The sequence below is a fragment of the Bos grunniens genome, chromosome 12 (genome assembly GCF_055505025.1).
Source record: "Bos grunniens cultivar Pamir isolate PY7600 chromosome 12, Bosgru_T2T1.0, whole genome shotgun sequence".
In the NCBI taxonomy this organism is placed as follows: domain Eukaryota; kingdom Metazoa; phylum Chordata; class Mammalia; order Artiodactyla; family Bovidae; genus Bos; species Bos grunniens.
The window spans coordinates 31,432,927-31,453,209 of record NC_141176.1 but is presented as its reverse complement, the minus strand read 5'-3'; the positions used below and the strand labels follow the sequence as shown (position 1 = coordinate 31,453,209).

Here is a 20,283-nt window from a genome sequence, read left to right as displayed (position 1 = left end):
ATTCAGTTACTATATGTGTAGTTAGTTACATATACATACATGTAACTGAATCACTTTGCTATACACCAGAAACTAACATTTTAATGAACTATACTTTGACAAAAAAAGTCTTAAAAAAATTTCTATATGAAGTGATGGATCTTAATTTGTTGTGAGGATCATTTCACAGTATCTGCATAAATCAAATCATTATGTTGTATTCCTAAAACGTGTACAATGTTATATGTCATTTATATGTCATAATGTCAGTTATACGGTTGGGTGTGCTAGTCACTCAGCCGTGTCCAGCTCTTTACAGTCCATGGACTGTAGCCCGCCAGGCCTTCTGTCCGTGGGGACTCTCCAGGCAAGAATACTGGAGTGGGTTGCCATGCCCTCCTCCAAGGGATCTTCCCAACCCAGGGATCGAACCCAGGTCTCCTGCATTGTAGGCAAATTCTTTACTGTCTGAGCCGCCAGGGAAGCCCATATGTCAATTACATCTCAATGCAAAAAATACAAAGATAAATGCCTAGATTTCTCCCTACTTTAATGCTATAATAATAATTAGAAATTATTGGAGACTTTTAAGTATGTTTGTTCACTTGTATTTTCTAAACATGGGGAATGAAGTGAGAGGAAAAGAAAAAAGAGTAGAAAAAAGAAGATGGAAATATATCCCATTTTTAAAAGATGAGATGAATAAAAAGGGGAAAATGATTAATTGTCTCATGCTTACCAGAGACCAGAGAAAGAGTTGAAATTTCAGTAGGCGGTGAGAGGGAAGTTCACCACCTAAGGATAGCCCAGCGCTCCTGGGGTTGGCCGTGTGTTACCGTCCCCTCTATGGTTGAATTCAGTTACTTCTGGCAATGAGATCAAAGTGGGGCAGAAATAATCTCTACAACATTCTGACAAAATTAAAAGATGAAAGGAGACTGTATAAAATAATTAATCTCGCGAGAAAAAGCAGAACGTGCTTGTCTCCAGAAAAGACTCTGATAAAGGCCTCTCTTATAAGTTATGTCGTGTTGTGGGACAGACAAGACATGGAACAAAACGCCAGATGACTTCCCTAATCGAGTGTGAGAGCGTTTGAAATTTCCCATCTTTCTCTGTTTCTCACGGGAGTGTTGTTTCAGTGATGATAAAATTTCCCATGATTCCTTACTACTTCTCAGGAGGTAACCATATGGATGTTTTATGAGACAGTGATAAGAAATAAGTCTCGCTCACCCCTAAGAAAACGGTCTCCATATAAGTCGGAAAGATGGGTTTTCAGGTGTGGATCTCAAAATGCCTTTGATCACTCTCACATTCAACCAGACTCCAGAAATATTTTTAATTTTTATTGAAATATAGCTGATTTACATTGTGTTGGTTTCTGATATACAGCAAAGTGATTCAGCTATACATATCTATATCTCTATATCTACATATAGTTTTCTTTGGACATTCTCTTCCATTATAGGTTATTACAAAATACTGAGTATAGTTCCCTGTGCTATACAGTAGGTCCTTGTTATCTATTTTGTATATTACTGTTCAGTTGCTAAGTCACGTCTGACTCTCTGCGATCCCATGAACTGCAGCACACCAGGCTTCCCTGTCCTTCACTATCTCCTTGAGTTTGCTCAAACTCATGTGCATTGAGTCAGTGATGCCATCCAACCATCGCATCCTCTGTTGCCACCTTCTCCTCTTGCCCTCAATCCAGAAATATTCATTAGGTACACATTGCTTTTGTCCAGGGCTGAGCACTAGAGGAGCAAGGAGTCCCACCACCTGGCTGTGCAGTCACACCTGGGCTGAGGGCATTGCATGTCTGGATGAAGATGGAAGCCTAAAGAAGGAAGCAGAGAGGACTGGGAGAGGATTGTTGCTCTGCTCTGAGAATGCTGTTGATTTATTTTCTTGTGCTCCTGTCACCCACAGCATCAGACTGGGACCTTTCTGGCGGTCCAGTAGTTAGGAATCTGCACTTCTACTGTAGGGGGTATGAGTGCAATCCCTGGTTGGGGAACTAAGATCCCCCAGGCCATGTGGCATGACCAAAAAAAAAAAAAAAAAAAGAATGGCGATGATGGTAGCATCCTCTTACAGAAACAACAAATAGGTGGTCTCCCTTGGGGTAAATAGTTTAGCCTGGCTTTCAAGATATTCCTCAATCTACTGTGAACTTATTCCTCGAAGCCGTGTTATTCCATTGATGTAAAGAATTGGTTCCTGCCATTGAGGAGGTAGTAGTGGATGAGTAGACAGTCTGTGTATGGTAAATCATTCCAGTATAGTACAGTACCTACAGAAGGAGAAGTATGAAAAAATAAAGCACATATAAAATCAAATTTGTACCTGTTAGGATGGCTACTATCAGAAAAGAATAGTGTTTACTTTATGTAGGGAGTGGTGAGGATGGGGAGAAACTGGAATCCTTGTACATTGCTGTTGGAAATGTAAAATGGTGTGGTCATTATGAAAAGCAGTGTGGTGGTTCTTTGAAAAAATTAAATATAGAATTACCACATGATCCCGTAATCCACTTCTGGGTGTATACCCTGAAGACATAAAAGCATAGTCTTGAAGAGATGTGTGTATAGTCATGTTCATAGCAATGTTAATTATTCACAATAGTCAAAAGGTGGAAGCAACCCAAATGTCCATTGATGGATGAATGGAAAAACCAAGTGTGGTATATGCATATAATAGAATGTTAACCAGCCTTTAAAAGGAATGGAATTCTGGCATAGACTGTAACATGGACAACCTTGAGGACATTATACTAAATGAAACACTCCAGAGAAATCAGGACAAATATTGTATGACTCCACATACATGACTACCTAGGCTAGTCAAAATCAGAGTCAGAGAATAGAATGGTAGTTAACAGGGGCTGGGGTTGGGGGGATGAGGAGTTAGTGTTTAATAGGTGTAGAGTTTTGGTTTTTTGAGATGAACAAAGTTCTGGAGATGATAGTGGTGATGGTTGCATAGCAAGGAGACTGTACTGATGCCAGAGGACTGTAGACTTGAGGAAAGGCATGATGGTAAATTTTACATTATGTATATTTCACCACAATTTAAAAATCAATTTAAAAGAATCTGGTGAGAGCCAGTGATGTAGTAGCTGCTAAGGAAATAGAAATTTGGATCAAGTGGGCCAGGATGTCATTTGGATGACTTCAGGACAGCTTGTAGGACCAGAGGGGCTTCTGGTGTTACATTTCATGGTGGGGGTGTCTTACGTGTAAATATCCTGTATCAGCGTGAGGTCTGGGTGTGTAGGTAGCACTTTCAGCTTCTTGAGCAGCTTCATCAGTTTAAAAATGAGGGGCTCCTCCAGTAGTTTGCAGTTAAACCCCAGAAACACTTGGGGTTGCCAAGCAACATACGACTACTGCCAACAGAAGCAAATCTAACATTAATATTATAATTGCCTAAAATGATACATGTTCTATCTAAATGTTTTTGTTTCTACCTACTGTAATGAAAAGTATAAACACCTGCATTGTCACATGCTGTGCTGTTTCCATCAGGACAGTGTTTCGCATCGCAGCTCCCATGTTTTATCTTTTTTGCCAAAGTGTCTTCGGAGACGAGGGGCCACCAGTGGGTCTCTGCTGCCAGATTCACACTGCTCTGAGGGCTGTGCATGTACATCCAAGATGTTCTGAAGCCACTCAGCAGAATAACCCTGCACAATGGCAAACTTTCTCTTTAACAATGATTTTTGAAAAGAAAAAAGCCAGGGGACTTCTTTTAGTTAAGCTTAGGCAAAAGAAAAGAAGGACAGTAGTTAGATGGCTCATTGTACTTTCTGCACAGAGCATTGGAACAGACCTACACAAGAGAGCCTTTTGTGCGAAGCATTCTCATTCTAACGCTTGCAATCCACAGAACAGAATCAGTAGGAAACATTCAAAACTGAAGTGATTCAGCTAACTGTCCACAGGTTTCATGCGTGCTAAGTCACTTCAATCGTGTCCAATTCTTTGTGACCCCATGGACCATAGCCTGAGAGGCTCCTCTGTCCACAGGATTCTCCAGGGAAGAATTCGAGAGTGGGTTGCCATGCCCTCTTCAGGGGATCTTCCCAACCCAGGGACTGAAGCCGTGTCTCTTCTGTCTCAGCATTGGCAGGCGGGTCTATTACCACTAGTGCCACCTGGGAAGCCTGTGCACAGGTTATGTAGGGAAGAGAAAGGATACTTTTTCCTTCTAAAGCAAGAGCTGCGTGTCTTCACGGTGTTTGACTGACAGGATCTGGAGCAGACCGAGGAGGAATACAGTGAAGTGTGTGAATTACTCTGACTCTCCGTTGCTTTCTCCAAATGCCGAAAACTAGGTGATGGGGACTTGCTCTTTCCCTGGAGCCCACGTGGCCGATGCATCCAGTCCCTGGTCTTCTCGACTCCTTGCCTCTGTGACACCAGCAGACTTCAGTTCCATGCCAACAGCTGCCCCCCGATGGTCCCACGAGGAGCTTTTGCTTCTCCATGATGATCTGTGTCATCCTTCCCACTTTCCGCTCCTGCCGTGTTGCCCACCGTGGCTGCCCCAAACCTCTCCTACTCCCTGGAGCTCCTGCTTACCCAGCCCTCTCTCCGTGCTCCCATTGAACTCTGTCTTCCACATCTCTGTCCAGAGCTAAAGTAGCTTCTTCATCTGTGACCTTGACCCCAGCTCCTTGCACAGCCTGCAGACCCCTTCTCTGGTGGGGTGCCTTGGGTTGGGGTCCTGCCTGTGGACTCAGGAGCCAGCTGGCCCTGCAGTACACCAGCTTCCCACCAGCACCCTGTGGTTGGTGGGCCCCCGGTCTCAGGGTACCTCTGAGGGTGGGAGGTGATGGGTGGGAAGCACGGTGAGGCAGGGAGATGGTGCCCCATCAGCGTTCAGCACTGAGATGCCCGACTTCAGCATCCTCACCTCTCTGCCACGAATGCTGGCTCTGGGACCTCCGCCTGGGGACCAGGAGTCCACTCCCATGCCTACTGGTTTTCCTGGCCACCCGCCCCCGATCTAGCAGTCCACCTGTTCCCACACCCCTTCTTTACTTGCTGTCTAGGCTTTCAGTCTTTTTTTTTTTTTAAGATTTTTTGGATGTGGGACATTTTTAAAGTCTTTACTGAATTTGTTATATTATTGTTCTGGTTTTTTGGCTGCGAGGCGTGTGGGATCTTAGTTCCTCTGACCAGTGATCGAACCCACACCCCTTGCACTGGAAGGTGAGGTCTTAACCACTGGACTGTCAGGGAGGTCCTCAACTTTCAGTCTTCATCAGCGTTTCCTCCAGGAACCTTACCTGATAATCCGCCTCCTCCCAGGCCCAAGTGTGAGTGCAGGTCTCCCTAGACCTCCCTCCCAGCCCCCTTTGATGGTCAGTTTTACGTGTCAGTGTGACTGGGGTGTAGCCCCTGTGGTCCCTCAGACACCGATCCTGGCATTGTTCTGTGGGCATTGGGTAGATGTGGTTAACGTCTGTAATCAGCTGACTCTAAGTAAAGGAAATTGATTATCCCCTATAACCTGGGTGGGCCTCGTGTAGTCATTTCAAAGGCTTTAAGGGAAGGAAATCCAAAAAAAGAGGAAATGTAGGGCTTCCCCCGTGGCTTAGCAGGTAAAGAATTTGCCTTCCAATCTGCAGGAGACACAGGTTTGACACCTGGGTCGGGAAGATCACTGGAGGTGGGCATGGCAACCCACCCCATGGACCATCCCATGGACAGAGGAGCCTGGCAGGCTGCAGCCCGCAGGGTTGTAAAGAGTCAGACATGACTGAGCACACCCATGTATACATGTGGCTGATTCACTTTGCTGTACTGGAGAAAGGAATGCAACCTTATAAAGCAGCTATACTCCAATACAAATTAAAAAAAAAAAATTCACACACACACACATACAAACTGAGGCTTCCCTGAAGAAGAAGAAAGTCTTCCCCAAGACAGCAGCATTAGTTCCTGCCTGGGGTCCCCCCTCACAGGCTGCAGGGTAAACTCTGGACTGGCCAGCCCCCATCACTGTGTACGTCAGTGTTGTGAAGTAACCCCATGTGTGTTTGTATGGGCGTATGAAAGTGTACCTATTCCCTCTCCCATGCTCACAACCATGTATGTGTTCAACCACATGTGTGTTTGTGTGTGCATGTGAAAATGTATCTATTCCCTCTCACGCACACACATACATGTGTGTGTTCAACCCCGTGTGTGTTCAACCCTGTGTGTGTTTGTGTGTGCGTGTGAAAATGTATCTGTTCCCTCTCTCGCGCTCATGTCCGTGTGTGTGTTCAACCCCATGTGTGTTTGTGTATGCATGTGAAAATGTATCCATTCCCTCTCTTGTGCTCACGTCCATGCGCGTGTTCAGATTCTGATAGGTTTCCCTGCAGTAGCCCCTGGCTCAGCCTCTCCCAGCTCACACCTTGCATCACACCCGCTTACTCTCTGCATCTTTGCTGCTCTGACAGCTGTATGCAGGCGGGACCCATGTTTCCCTACCTGCCAAGCCAGCAGCTCAGTCTGTTTTGAATAAACGAATACTGGGAAAGCCCATCAGAATTTTATTACCGTATCCTTGAGCATAACAAAAACAGTGATGGAAAGAAAAATAACTTTCCTTGGGAGGGAGGTTCAAGAGTAGGGGGGACATAGGAACACCTTTGGCTGATTAACGTTGTCATATGGCAGAGACTAACACAACATTGTGAAACGATTAACTTCTAATTAAGAATAAAAATAAAAAAGAAGCCCAACTTTCCTAATTGGGAGACGATTTCCTATCACCTGTGTAAACAGAGTCCGTACAGAATTCTGTCTCCTTTTCTCCTGTCTCAGCCATTAAGGACATTGGCTTTTACCCTCACCTTCCACCTCACCCGCTGGTTTCAGAGATAGAATCACTCATGTACCTGAGGCTGTGATTTAGTCTTTTCATTTCCGAGCCACCCACCTGGGGACTTAGCGCTTTAATTTTCCTACACATGCAGCTTTCCTGTTGGCTCAGACGGTAAAGAATCTTCCTGCAATGTGTGAGACACAGGTTCAATCCCTGGGTTGGGAAGCTCCCCTGGAGAAGGAAATGGCAACCCATTCTAGTATTCTTGCCTGGGAGATTCCAATTCCAGGAGCCTGGTGGGCTACAGTCCCTGGGTCACAAAGAGTAGGACACAACTGAGCTACTAACACACACAGGTGAAGCATTTGAATGAAAACAGTTCATAAACAGCTATTCAGAGCTGGATGACTTTTTTTCCTATTTCATCCTTCATTAGTATTTTTCACCAGTTGGATTCTTGCAAGTTCTGGCAAGAGGTTTGTCTTGAAACCCAGGCTGAGGCCATATGAAGATGCTGGTGTAGATTTGGGAAGTGAATTTACTCCCAAATCTTTTTAAGTCCAGAATTCTCTTATCATTTTTGCTTTGTACAGCATTTTAATTTTTAGTGTGGAAATGGCATTGCACTGGTACTTTTTACTCTTTCCTAGTTGGCTTGATCTGCCTGGCACAAACCCAATCCCTGCTTTTTTCTCCATCCTGCTGAGAGGACCACTCATCCCCAGAAATTGTCTCCAGTCTCTGCCAGCGCTGATAAGGATCCTATTTCTTAGCAGGCGTTGTGTGTCTGGGAGACAGTCAGGGCTGGCTGGCTGTCTCTCCACATGACACAGTGTATTTTTTCAAAGTTGGAACACGCGGAAACTATGAACTCCGGCAGTTCCTTGAATTGTTTGGATTCAGAGACACTCGAAGGAGCTAAAAATAGCTTGGTGGTGAGAGGAGCGCCCTGGGCGTTTCCCCTTGAGGAAGGAGCTCTACTTGCTCTTGTCTCCAGATTTTTGGAAAACCGTGTCTCTGGTCCCCAGTCCCCGAGGAGCCACAGTACAGTCAGACAGCGGAGGCTTGTCCTATGCCCTCCACATAGTCTTTGTGCCTCCTCGGCCCTAAAAGAGAAGGAATTAGCACCAAAAAGGAGTGGAGGAGACTGACCCTCGTGGAAAGGTCAGAGCTTTGGAGAGATGGCCTCAATCCAGGGGGATTCCCTGGTGGCTCAGATGGTGAAGAAACTGCCTGTAGTGGGAGGGACCCAGGTTCAGTCCTTGGGTAGGAAAGGTCCCCTGGAGAAGGAAATGGCAATCCACTCCAGTATGCTTGCCTGGAGAATCCCATGGACAGAGGAACCTGGTGGGCTACAGTCCATGGGGTCAGAGATGATTGAGCGATCCAGGTCGGAAAGAGCGGAAAGTGGGGATGTGGCTACAGGGCTGAAGACAAAGAAGGGCTCGGGATGGGAAAGTGGTCTGGGTTTGAACTTAAGTCATCGACTGAGACGTTCAACAATGTTAACCTCGCTAGAAGATGACCTTTGTGCCCTAATTGCCCCATGCAAATTGTCAAAGAATAGATACTGTGTTTGCCACACAATTCTGTAAGAGAACTGGAATAATAAGCAAGTTTTCCCATCTTGCCCACAGCTCAGGCTGGCTTTAGCCTCTTAGAAAGAATGGGGACTTAGGTACTTCCCTGACAGTGCAGTGGTTGAGAATCCACGCTTCCAGTTCAGGGGGAATGGGTTTGATCCCTGGTCGGGGAAGTAAGACCCCCTGCGTGCTGTGTGGTGTGGCCAAGAAAAAAAGAATGTGAACTTAGAGCTGGACGGTATGGGTGTGAATCCCAACCATGTCACTCAAGTCAAAACCAAATATTAATATCATTGCATGGAAATTAAATCTCAGTACTCTTTATTAAAAAATTGATCTTTTTGGAGTATAGTTATTTTATAATGTTATATTAATTTCTACTGAACAGCAAAGTGAATCAGCTATATATATGTGTATGTGTACACACACACACATACACACACACACACACACATATCCCCTCTTTTTGGGATTTCCTTCCCATTTAGGTCACTCCAGAGCACTGAGTAGGGTTCCCTGAGCTACACAGTTGGTTCTCATTAGTTATCTAAGTATCCATCCTCTTGATTTTAAAGAAGAACTATCTTATATGTGAATTATATGTCAATAAAAAGAAAAAAAAGAATTGTCGATGCCTGCAAGAGCAAAGACAAAAAACATCACTTCCCAAATCAGCAGGAAATATCCCTGAATGGTGGCATTTGAGGCAATTTTGTTCTGTTTTTTCCTACACTGTTTGAAATTTTGAAGACAGCCTGTAGTACCTTTGCAGTTAGTCCATGGATAAAGAAATGCCAGTTGTCTTCACCTGTGTTTATCAGAAAGGACCATCTTACAGCTTTGAGTCGTTCTGACCCTCAGTGTTTTGCTCATATGTAAAAACGAACAAGTACTGAATATTTTCAGTGATTAAATGGGAAATAAGAAAAAGAGAAAACTCTTCGTCTTTGGTGCCTTTATTTTTGAAATCAAAAGATGAGCCCAGTTTGAAAGGAAATTGTGCATGCTAAAACAGAGACTGGATTCCATCCACGGGCCCTAAACATGGGGCCTTGTTGAGCATTTCTTTCGGCTTTTCTGAATGTTGTGGCAAGCGCGGTTTTACAGAATGATGGACACTGTGTGCACTTTCCCTGGTTTATGAATATTTAGTACCATGATTACTCATAAATCCAGGGATCGCCGTGTAGCTATTTTTTCCTGGCAGTCTGGTTTTTCATCTGGAATGACATTAAGATTCAGAAAGCACTGACTGTCATTTGGCTCTGTTATTTGGGAGAACTGTAGTTCCGTTTTTCTGTCCTTGGGCCAGGGCCCAGACTTTGTGGAATAATATGCCGATACTCTTTTCACAATTGGAGTTAACAGCACTGAACATTCCAGTTCACCATGGAACCTTTCTTGAACTAATCCCCCATGCCGTGGACCACAGGTGATCTTTCTGTTTAGAACACGCTTCTCTTTTCTTCTCCATATGGTCATTCTTTAAACAAGGAGATTTTGCCTGTTTGGGAAAGCTTGCTGTTTTGACAGCTAGTGGAGTCTGACTCTGAGTCGAAGGAGGATGGAATGAGCCGTGGCTGGGCTGGAGGATGTGCTGTGTCCAGGATGCTGGCTCTGTGGCCCCTTTGCTTCCGTGTGGTGTGGGTGCTGATGCTGGGAGAGAGAAAATACTCTTTTCAGAACATACTGGGGTCAGATACGGTCAGTCAGTTCAGAGCAAAGGAGCCAGTAATATGCAGTGGGGAGTGGGTTGTCTCTTCAGTAAGTGGTGTTAGGAAAACCAGAGAGCCACATGCAGAAACGGGATCACTGCTCCACACCATACACAGAAATCAACTTGAAATGTATTAAGGACTTGAACGTAAAACCTGAAACCATAAAGCTCCCAGGAGAAAATATAGGGGGGTGATCCCCTTGATATCAGTCTTGGCGGTGATTATTTGGACTTAACACCAAAGGCAGAGGCAGTCACAAACATAAGCAAGTGAGACAACAGACTACATCAAACTAAAGAGTGTCTGCATGTCCAAGGAAAGCATTAAAAAAAAAGAGAGTATTTATGCAATTTATGGAATGGGAGAAAATATTTGCAAATCATATATGCAACAGGGGGTTAATATCCCAGATGTATAAAGACCTCATACAACTCAGTAAGGAGAAATAAGCCAAATAGTCTGAATGAGAAATGGACAGAGGAACTGAGTAGACACTTTCCCAAAGAAGGTATAGTGGGTGTCAGAGGAGGGGGTGGGTGGGGAGTGAGGGGAAATGGGTGAAGGTGATCAAAAGGCACAAAATTCCAGAGAAATTTTATAAGAGAAATCAGCTCTGGGAATGTATTTAAAAAGGAGAAAATAAAATTTGGCTTGGGGATAGGGGAAGTCATGGTTCATTATAGTAAGAACAAGGAGGCTTTTTTTTTTAAGATTTTTTTTTAATGTGGACCATTTTTTTTAAAGTCTTTATTGAATTTGTTACAGTATTGCTTCTGTTTTATGTTTTGGTTTTTTGGCAGCAAGGCATGTGGGATCTTAGCTACCTGACCAGGGATCGAACCTGCACCCCCTGCATTGGAAGGCGAAGTCTTAACCACTGGATGCCAGGGAAGTTCCCAAGGAGGGTTGGCTTTATTTTTACACTTTCATGAATCCCCAGGATGTTTCTTGATGCTGGGACAGTCCAGTCTTCTGGCTGGTTAGTCGCTACTCTTAGGGGAGCTTCACCCTTCCTGTTTTCAGGAAGTGTTCTGCCCTTGAGCTTTGCTTAGCCACAAGTTGGAGGACCAGCTTAGGGTCTTGCCCCCATCATCAGGAGGGCAGAGTGGGGTCAAGGAGGGAGGAGGATTTAGCTGTTCCCTTAGCACCCCTGTGGACAGGAGCAGGAACATGTATAGACTCTGAGCCTGTGGTTTCTACACCATCTCCCATCCTAGAATGGCTGTGGTTGGCAGAGTTGTAGACCATGGCGGGGAGTGAGGTTGCAGGTATGTCTTTCAATTAAAAGGCAGAGCTGAAGCTCTCCAATAATGGTCACATTGGCCAGAGTGACCAATTTGAACACACTGAAGTCAGATCCAGGTCTCCTCCACTCCCAAGTCTCCAGATATTCCCACTCAGAGTTAAGTCCATGTCCTCACTGACATGGGCACTATAGCCCCATGTCACCGGTCGCTCTTCTCTGTCCCCCACACTCCCTGTGCTCTGGCCACTGTGGCCTGATCACTGTGTATTCCACCCCCAGCAGGCTCTCCCCACAGACCTGCAGTTCCTGTCTCCAGCCTTGGCCCCAAGTTCCCTGATGACCCCATAGTAATGACCACCCTCCCCTGCCTTCAGGACACACAAACTCTTCTTTTTGTAACAACACTTACTGGCATACTTATTCACTCTCTGTATTTAATTTATAATTTATTTATAAGTATTGGGTCTTCCCAGGTGGCTCAGTGGTAAAGAATCTGCCGCCAATGCAGGAGATGCAGGTTTGATCCCTGGGTCAGAAAGATGCCCTGGACAAGGAAATGGCAACCCACTCCATATTCTTACCTGGAGAATTCCATGAACAGAGAAGCCTGGTGGGCTACAGTCCATAGAGTCACAAAGAGTCAGACATGACTTAGCGACTAAACAACAACAGCAGCAATATTCCATTATATATATATAAACCACATCTTTATCCATTCCTCTGTCAGTGGACATGTAGATTGCTTTCATGTCTTTGCTACTGTAAATATGCTGCTATTAACATTGGGGTGTGTGTATCTTTTTAAATTATGTTTTCTCTGGATGTGTGCCCAGAAATGGGATTGCAGGCTCATATGGTAGCTCTATTTTTAGTTTTTTAAAGAACCTCCATACTCTTCTCCATAGTGGCTGTGGAGAATATATTATATTTCCACCAATAGTGTAGGAGGGTTCATTTTTCTCCACACATTCTGCAACATTTATAATTTGTAGACTTTTGTGATGGTCATTTTGACTGGTGTGAGATGATACCTCATTGCAGTTTTAATCTGCATTTCCGTAATAATTAGCGATGTTGAGCATCTTTTCATGTGCCTTTTGGTCATCTCTGTGTCTTCTTTGGAGAAATCTCTGTTTATATCTTCTGGCTGTTTTTTGATTGGGTTATTTGTTTTTGATATTGAGCTGTATGAGCTATTTGTATATTTTGGAGATTAATCTCTGTTGGTTACATTGTTTGCAAATATTTTCTCCCATTCTGTAGGTTGTATTTTTGTTTGCTTATGGTTTCCTTTGCTATGCTAAAGCTTTCAAGCTTAATTAGGGTGCATTTATTTACTTTTGCTTTTATTTCTGTTTCTCTTAGATCCAAAAGATATTGCTACAATTTATGTCAGAGTGTTCTGCCTATATTTACCTCTAGGAGTTTTATAGTATCCAGTCTTACATTTAGGTCTTTAACTGATTTTGAGTTTATTCTTGTGTATGGAGTTAAGAGAATGTTCTCATTTCACTCTCTTACATGGAGCTGTCCAACACATTACTGTTTTTTCCTCCTTCACGTTGTGTTGGGTTAATGCTCAGAAAGCTCTTTTCTGCATCAGTCACTTCTATTTTCCTCCAGTGCTTTACAGTCTTTATATTGAAATCTTTAAGCTATCTGGAATTAATTTGGGGCACAATTAGTCGACTCTAATTTTAATTTGTAAATGATCGGCTTGTAAACAACTAGTTTGTAAACAGTTACAAACAGTGCTTTGTAAATAACATATAAAAGGATCCTTTCCTCCTCTGATTTGAGATGTTATTATCATACTATATTCTTTTATCAGTTGATATATGTTAGTTGACTGTGTTTCTCCTACTGAGTTGTCCCTCTTGAAACAAGGAGTTCCGTATCCTATTATTTTCCTCTTCTCCACTCCCTTTCTTGGTCTTCGTGACTTCAGATCTAGGTGATCATGAAATTGACTTCCACCATGTAAGAAACACTGCCCCACTTTGCAAGTGCACGCAACCATTATTTAGAGTCATATCTGTTCTCATTGGTTTGACACTTGGCTCTAGTCCTTTTGGGTCATGACTTTCTCACTGTTGCGGTCTTGAATTTCTGGCTTGTGCAGGTCCAGGGTCTCTGAGACAGAGGTGGATGGGGGTCGAGGAGTAGCCATCGTCCCCTTCTTCTGCCGTCTTCCATCAGCCGGCATGTCATGGGTCAGATTCTCTCTGTCTAGTATCACGTGCCCTGTAATTGGCGACTGTTCCCCAAACATCCGGTTGAAATGTTAGGTTGTCATGAGTGTCAGTGGCAGGGTTTTCTTCTTCTTCTGAGTTTTCACAGATGAGAAACTACTGGGGGCTGCTAACCAGATGCCATTTTAAAATCCTCACTTTAGCTTTTCCCCATCAAAACAGAAAGGTGAAATTTATTTATGAATATATGCATAAAATCTCTCCTGATTTCATCAAGATAAGCAGTTTCTTAAATGAGGAGAATATCTTCACTTAAAAATAAGTGAGGAAGCATGTTAAATTTGGAACCTTCAGACTTTTAGGAACAAGCTGTGAGGAGATGATGCCCAGAGGATAGGAAGGTCTTCTTCTCGTAGAAATGCCAGTTACCAAGGAATCTCCAGGCTGTCCCTGGCACCACTGTAGTTCCTGGCTCTTCTCACAGCTGTTGTGGTCCATGCAAACAGGGCTTTGCCGTGAGCCTGGGCTCTCTGCAGCCCTGTGTCCCGTCAGACAGCATGCCAGAGATGGTGACGGAGAGCAGGAGTTAGCCCTAAATGCTGCAGCTAATTATGGGATGGTTTCCTTTTGTAGGAAACCAAGTCGCTGGTGCTTGGTGGTGTTCTGGACAAATTGTTCTCTGTCTTCAACAATAGGAAGGGGGTTCATTGGCTTGGAAGACGATCACCCAAAGGTATTTTTTTTTTTCTCCTCTGCCTGGCCCAGTGCCCTGTTAGGCGAAGAGGAGGCACCAGTCCTTAGAAAATGATGTTTTTCTCTCCTGAGCATGATGACCTGTCCTCTGCATAGTTTTAAGCAGAGCGCATGTGGTCAGATTCTCTCTGTCCATCCAGGGGGGCCATCCTCCTGGGGAGCACCCTTTCCCAGAGGAGCTGCAGGTTGTGCTTGGAAATACAACAGAGTCCATGTTGGTTCTTCTCCCAGGTCTGATGTTTATGCTTCTGGATCACTAGTGTAGCTGCCAAAGAAAGACAGGGTCAGTGTGCCCTGAACATCAGGAGTGGAATTGAAACTGCCTCGAGGGTCCCCCAACCCTTTCAGGGACCAGCGGAGACGAACTCTATTCTAATTCTCAACTTAGTTGCTTGCTGGCATAAAATATATTCCTGTTTGGTTGTTGAGGAACTTAAAGCATAGAAAACTGAATTATACCTCATTATCAAATCTTTGTTGCCATTGTTCAGTCACTCAGCCATGTCTGACCCTTTGCAACCCCATGGACTGCAGCATGCCAGGCTTCCCTGTCCCTCACCATCTCCTGGAGTTTGCTCAGATTCACGTCCCTTGAGTCAGTGATGCCATCCAACCACCTCATCTTCTGTCGCCCCCTTCTCCTGCCTCGGTCTTTCCCAACATCAGGGTGTTTTCCAGTAAGTCGGCTCTTTGCATCAGGTGGCCAAAGTGTTGGAGCTTCAGCTTCAGCATGTCAGTCAATTTGACTAGAGCCTTGGGAACAGGGTGTAGCTATGGCAGGGGCACAGGAGCCCTGTGGCAAGCCCTCTGTGCGCAGGACCAATTTCCCAGCCTTAATCAGAGCCGCAAATACATACTTAATAAGAATAGTGTGCTTCATTTAATGGGTTTCATTTTCTTTTCTTTGTGCCCTTTTGGTCAAATTATTAACAAAAAAGCCAAGGCAGGATTAAAAAAAAAGTGGTATTTAACTAAACATGTAGTAAATGCAAAATATGTGCAAAATAGTGTTCTAAATTGGATCATGTGCTTCCAGTCATCTGAAATAGCTCGTCGTCTAAATGGGGGTCTGATAAGTTTTTTTCAGGGTCATGCCCTTTTGGGAATGTGTGTGTTCCTGTGCCTGTGTGTGTGTCTGTGTATTTTACTTATAGTTACACATATCCATCATTGGTTCTCAGACTTTAGAGAGCACCACAATCATGTGGAGGGCTTGTGAAAATAATTTTCTGGGATGCACTGTTAATACTTCTGATTCAATCAGTATATTTGAGATTGAGAATGTGTTTCTAATCAGTTCCTTGTTCTTGTGCTAACTCGCTTCACTTGTCTCTGACTGTGACCCCATGGACTGTAGCCCACCAGGCTCCTCTGTCCATGGGATTCTCTAGGCAAGAATCCTGGAGTGGGTTGCCATGCCCTCCAGGGGATCTTCCTGACCCAAGGACCAGACCCTCCGCTCTGAAGTCTCTACTTGGGTAGGCAGGTTCTTTACTACTAGCGCCACCTGGGAAGCCCAGTCAGTTCCTGCTGCTGCTAAGTTGCTTCAATTGTGTCCGACTCTGTGCAACCCCATAGACGGAAGCCCACCAGGCTCCCCTGTCTCTGGGATTCTCCAGGCAAGAACACTGGAGTGGGTTGCCATTTCCTTCTCCAATGCATGAAAGTGAAAAGTGAAAGTGAAGTCGCTCAGTCGTGTCCGACCCTCAGCGACCCCATGGACTGCAGCCCACCAGGCTCCTCCGTCCATGGGATTTGCCAGGCAAGAGTACTGGAGTGGGGTGCCATTGCCTTCTCCGCAGTCAGTTCCTAGGCAGTGCTAATACTGCTAGTTCGGCAACCACTGGGTATAAATGCAGCACATTGAAAAAGTTCAGGTGTTGAGAGGCACAGAGTTCAGTCCTAATCAGAGGAGGATAAGGTGAATCAGAGGTGAATGTTTCACCTGCTTTTAAAGGAGGAGAGAGGAGGCAGGTTGTCCACTGTGAGCCAGGAGAGCATGATGGCTTGAAGAAATGGCATATAAAAAACAAATGAAGGGACTTCCTTGGTGATCCAGGGGCTAAGACTCTGTGCTTCCAATGCAGGGCACCTGGGTTCAATAGCTGATCAGGGAACTGAATCCCACGTGCTGCAACTAAGAGTTTGCATGCCAAAACTAAGACCTGGGGCAGCCGGGTAAATAAATAAATGTTTTGTTTTTTTTTTAATCTGTATAGAACTAAAAAAAAACAAAAACAAATGGTGGAGAAGTTTCGCTTAAAGGGGCAATAAACAAGTTACCTTGGTTGATGTCGAGGATAACTGGTTATGAAATAAGGAAGACATTAACAGAGGATGTTAGATTGGAGGAAGGGTGAATGAAATAAAAAGGGTCTTTAACCAAGCCAGAGTGATCAAATCTTAAAGTGAAAGTCACTCCCGACTCTTTGCGACCCCATGGGTCTTTGCGACAGTCCATGGGATTCTCCAGGCCAGAATGCTAGAGCGGGTAGCCTTTCCCTTCTCCAGGGTATCTTCCCAACCCAGGGATCTAACCCAGGTCTCCCGCATTGCAGGTGGATTCTTTACCAGCTGAGCCACAAGGGAAGCCCAATCTTAAGTAAGAGTCATAAGAAATCACTGTAAGAACCTCAGAAGCAATAAGATGGAGCTTAACAAGATAACTCTGAGTCTTGAGTTGGCTAAATAGAAGTTGGGAAAACCCAGAAGCACCAGGACTACCCAAAGACTGCTGTGTTTATCTAGGTGTTAGATGATGAAGACTTGTGCCCAGCTTTTGTGCATGAAAATACTAGTAGGAAAAAAAAATAGAAAAAACACAGTTGAAACTATGGAGAACCTGTAATTTAATAAAGCGAAAAAGACACATCTGCCTTTCTTCCTCCCTCCCTTCTTTCCTTTCTCCATCCCTTCCTCCTTCCTTCCACTTTCTTTAAATCAGTCCTCCACATATTCTCAGTGCTTAATAAATTGTTGACTGAACAAATAAATAACTTATAGGTAGAAAACGTTTTTCAACCTCTGTTTTCTTCTTCAAGAAAATAGGGATTATGTACCTAGTCTACCTCTGGGTATACCATAGATAAACAAAATAATTGGTATAAAGTGCTTTCATCGTCTGAAAGTCTGAATATAATTATTATTCCTAATGACAGAATAAGAAATTGAGTTCTCGTGTGGATTTAAATTGGTTCAGAGAAAGGAAATTTGTGCTAATTCCCTTCATAGAAAAAAATTAATGGGGTGCCTGAGGAATTGGTGCCTAGCATTTGAAATAATTAGTTGGAGAAAAGAAGCTGGCTCCTTGACGTAGCTGATGGCACAGAATTATGTAGGCTGGTTGCAAACCATAGAGAATTCTATGAAATATTCCAGAAGGGTCTAATCAAACAGTATGACCAGAAAATAGGACAGCAGCTCTTTAATGAAGACAAACGGCTTGCTTAGGAAAGGAAATACTGTTTCCTCAGCATGTTGATTAACCAAGAGGTATTAGAGGAAAAAGCAGTGTGTGGTTGATACAGACACCAGAATCCAAGATGCTATATTCTTTAACTCGCTTGTCTGTTGGCTGGGTTATTCCTTCAGTTCACACTTCCTATGTGTCAGGTAAGTGTGCTCAGCACCAGGGAGAGTAGGAAAAAAAAGTGAACCAAGATGCAGTCTAGGCCCGTTCTGTAAACCAGCTCACCATCCAGTAAGGAGGATGGAGCAGGGAACAGATGAAGCTGCAAAACCACCAGTTGCTCAGTCGTGTCCGACTCTCTGCGACCCCATGGACTGCAGCACACAGGCTCCCCTGTCCTTCACTATCTCCCGGAGTTTACTCAAACTCACGTCCATCGAGTCAGTGATGCCATCCAACCACGTCATCCTCTGTCGTCCCCTTCTCCTCCTGCCTCCAGTCTTTCCCAGCATCAAGGTCTTTTCCAGTGAGTCGGCTCTTCACATCAGGTGGCCAGAGTATCGGGGCTTCAGCTTCAGCATTACCCCTTCCAATGAATATTCAGGGTTGGTTTCCTTTAGGATTGATCCTTGGAAGGTTATCAGACACATTGTTTACTCACTTTTCTTGGGGCTTTGGTTATATCCATGGCCTGTTAATTCAATTTGAACAAGATAATTGAAGCAAGATAACTGTAGGGAAAAAATTAAGAATTAAATCTTTGAGAAGTGGTTACTATAAAATACATTTATACTCCCGTTTCTTGATTCAAAGATTTCGTCTCTTTATGCAGATATTTTAAAACAAAAATGACCAGACAATTTATATTATAGACCATCATGTATCCAACCTTAGCAGCTGACATCTGTGTCTTATTTATTTTAATTAATTAGTTAATTTGCAGCACGTGGGATCCTCCATCTTCGTTGCAGCATGGGGGATCTTTAGTCGCACCCTGCGAATTCTTAGCTGTGCCATGTGGGATCTAGTTCCCTCAGTAGGGATCAAGCCTGGGTCTCTGCACTGGGAGTGCAGAGTCATAGCCACTGGACCACCAGGGAAATCCCCTGCCATCTTAATTTTAGAATTGCACAGTGTTTGTTTACTGTTCAGGTTTGGTAAACATTCCAGGAGAAAAATCTTGACTTGGAAACTGAGATGAATCAGTTAATCCAACAAGAAAACCCAGCCAAGAGCTCCTGCATGAATCTAATCTTCCCCATTTGAACGGCATTGACGGATGGCACATAGAGGCACACTCAGATGTTGGAGGTCAGATGATTATTATATGTTCTTCCAACCCTGGCTTTGTTCTCATCTTCACTGGATCTGACTGCAGAATTTAGAAGGGAGCAATATTACTAGGTTTCATAGATCTGCTTAATAGAAAATAAACTCTTAGTTGAGAGCATTTAAGATTTATGAAGAACTACAACATGGATTTCCATCGTGACCAACATCATTGTTAAATATCTGAACTCTCATTTGTTTGGTTACCCTTGAATCTGTACAGGCTTTTCAGATGCTTGAAAACCACATAAACTAATCCTTATAATCATGTTACATATCTTTCTCATAATATTGCAGAAGTTTATAGTCTTACTGGAAATACAAACAAATTAAAAGGCCATTATCTCATGCATTATTCAACGTAACAAATCCTACCGCAGGCTGAATCAATTAGCCATTAACCTTCTTACAGTACCATGTGTCAGAAATCAATTTCATAAGTGATATACTTTTGCAGTGGTAGTGAAAAATGGGATTTCTGTACAGCTCATGCCAGATAAAAAGCCAAGTGTTGGGACGTTGCTAGATACTTCTGCAGGAAAAGCTATGCGTGAAAAAAATTCAAATTACCTATCATCATGCCATATGCTACAGCTTTTGCTTACATAATATATTTAATTGCCTGACAGATTTATCCCACTGAAATCATTTAATATGACTGAGCTGGATTGGGTTTTATGTGTTAGCTATGACATACAGTGAAATCATCCATTGTTTGGTGTTTCTGCTTCTTAATTCAAACCCTCATTGCTATCCGATATATTTTGAATCTATACTTTTTAAAGAAACTGATCATTTCAAAAAGAGAAAAAGTAGCTAGTGGTACAAAGATTTAAGTCACATTAAAATAGCCCTTTTCATCTGGGTGAGTGGAAAAGAAGGTAAGTTTAACTGATGTCAACTCCTGTTGATAGAATGAAATGCCATGAGCGAGAATCCTGAACATATGGATCTGTAGCAAAAAAAAAAACCCTGTACCTGTTTTAAAAAAAATTCCAATTACATCCTTCTGAATGGTAAGGATGAATTCTCATGGTAAGGAAGGTTGATAAAGATAAAATATAATACCATCACAAGGGTTTATAAGATTTGAAAGGTTTACCTGTATTTGATGAAAAGTGTACTTTCTTCGATAGCACTAAGCATGCTTTTTCAGCCTTGAAGAGTTGTGTGGCTTTCTGTAACATCCCAATAGGAAAAATAAGACTTGAGTGAACTAGGGGTTTAAGAGGATCAGAATTTCATT

At 43.5% G+C, this 20,283-nt stretch overlaps 1 protein-coding gene and 1 long non-coding RNA gene across 5 annotated transcripts in view; one reads left to right on the top strand and one right to left on the bottom strand.

Moving 5' to 3' along the window:
* MTUS2 (microtubule associated scaffold protein 2) overlaps window positions 1-20,283 on the top strand; it is a 394,983-nt gene that overhangs the window by 173,673 nt on the left and 201,027 nt on the right. The gene's annotated exons all lie outside the window — the stretch shown is intronic.
* LOC147361610 (uncharacterized) lies at window positions 9,707-18,600 on the bottom strand. Its single transcript, XR_015137590.1, has 3 exons — window positions 18,494-18,600; window positions 18,140-18,399; window positions 9,707-10,046 (listed from the first exon to the last, which is right to left on the bottom strand). It is a non-coding gene; the product is annotated as an uncharacterized LOC147361610 (long non-coding RNA).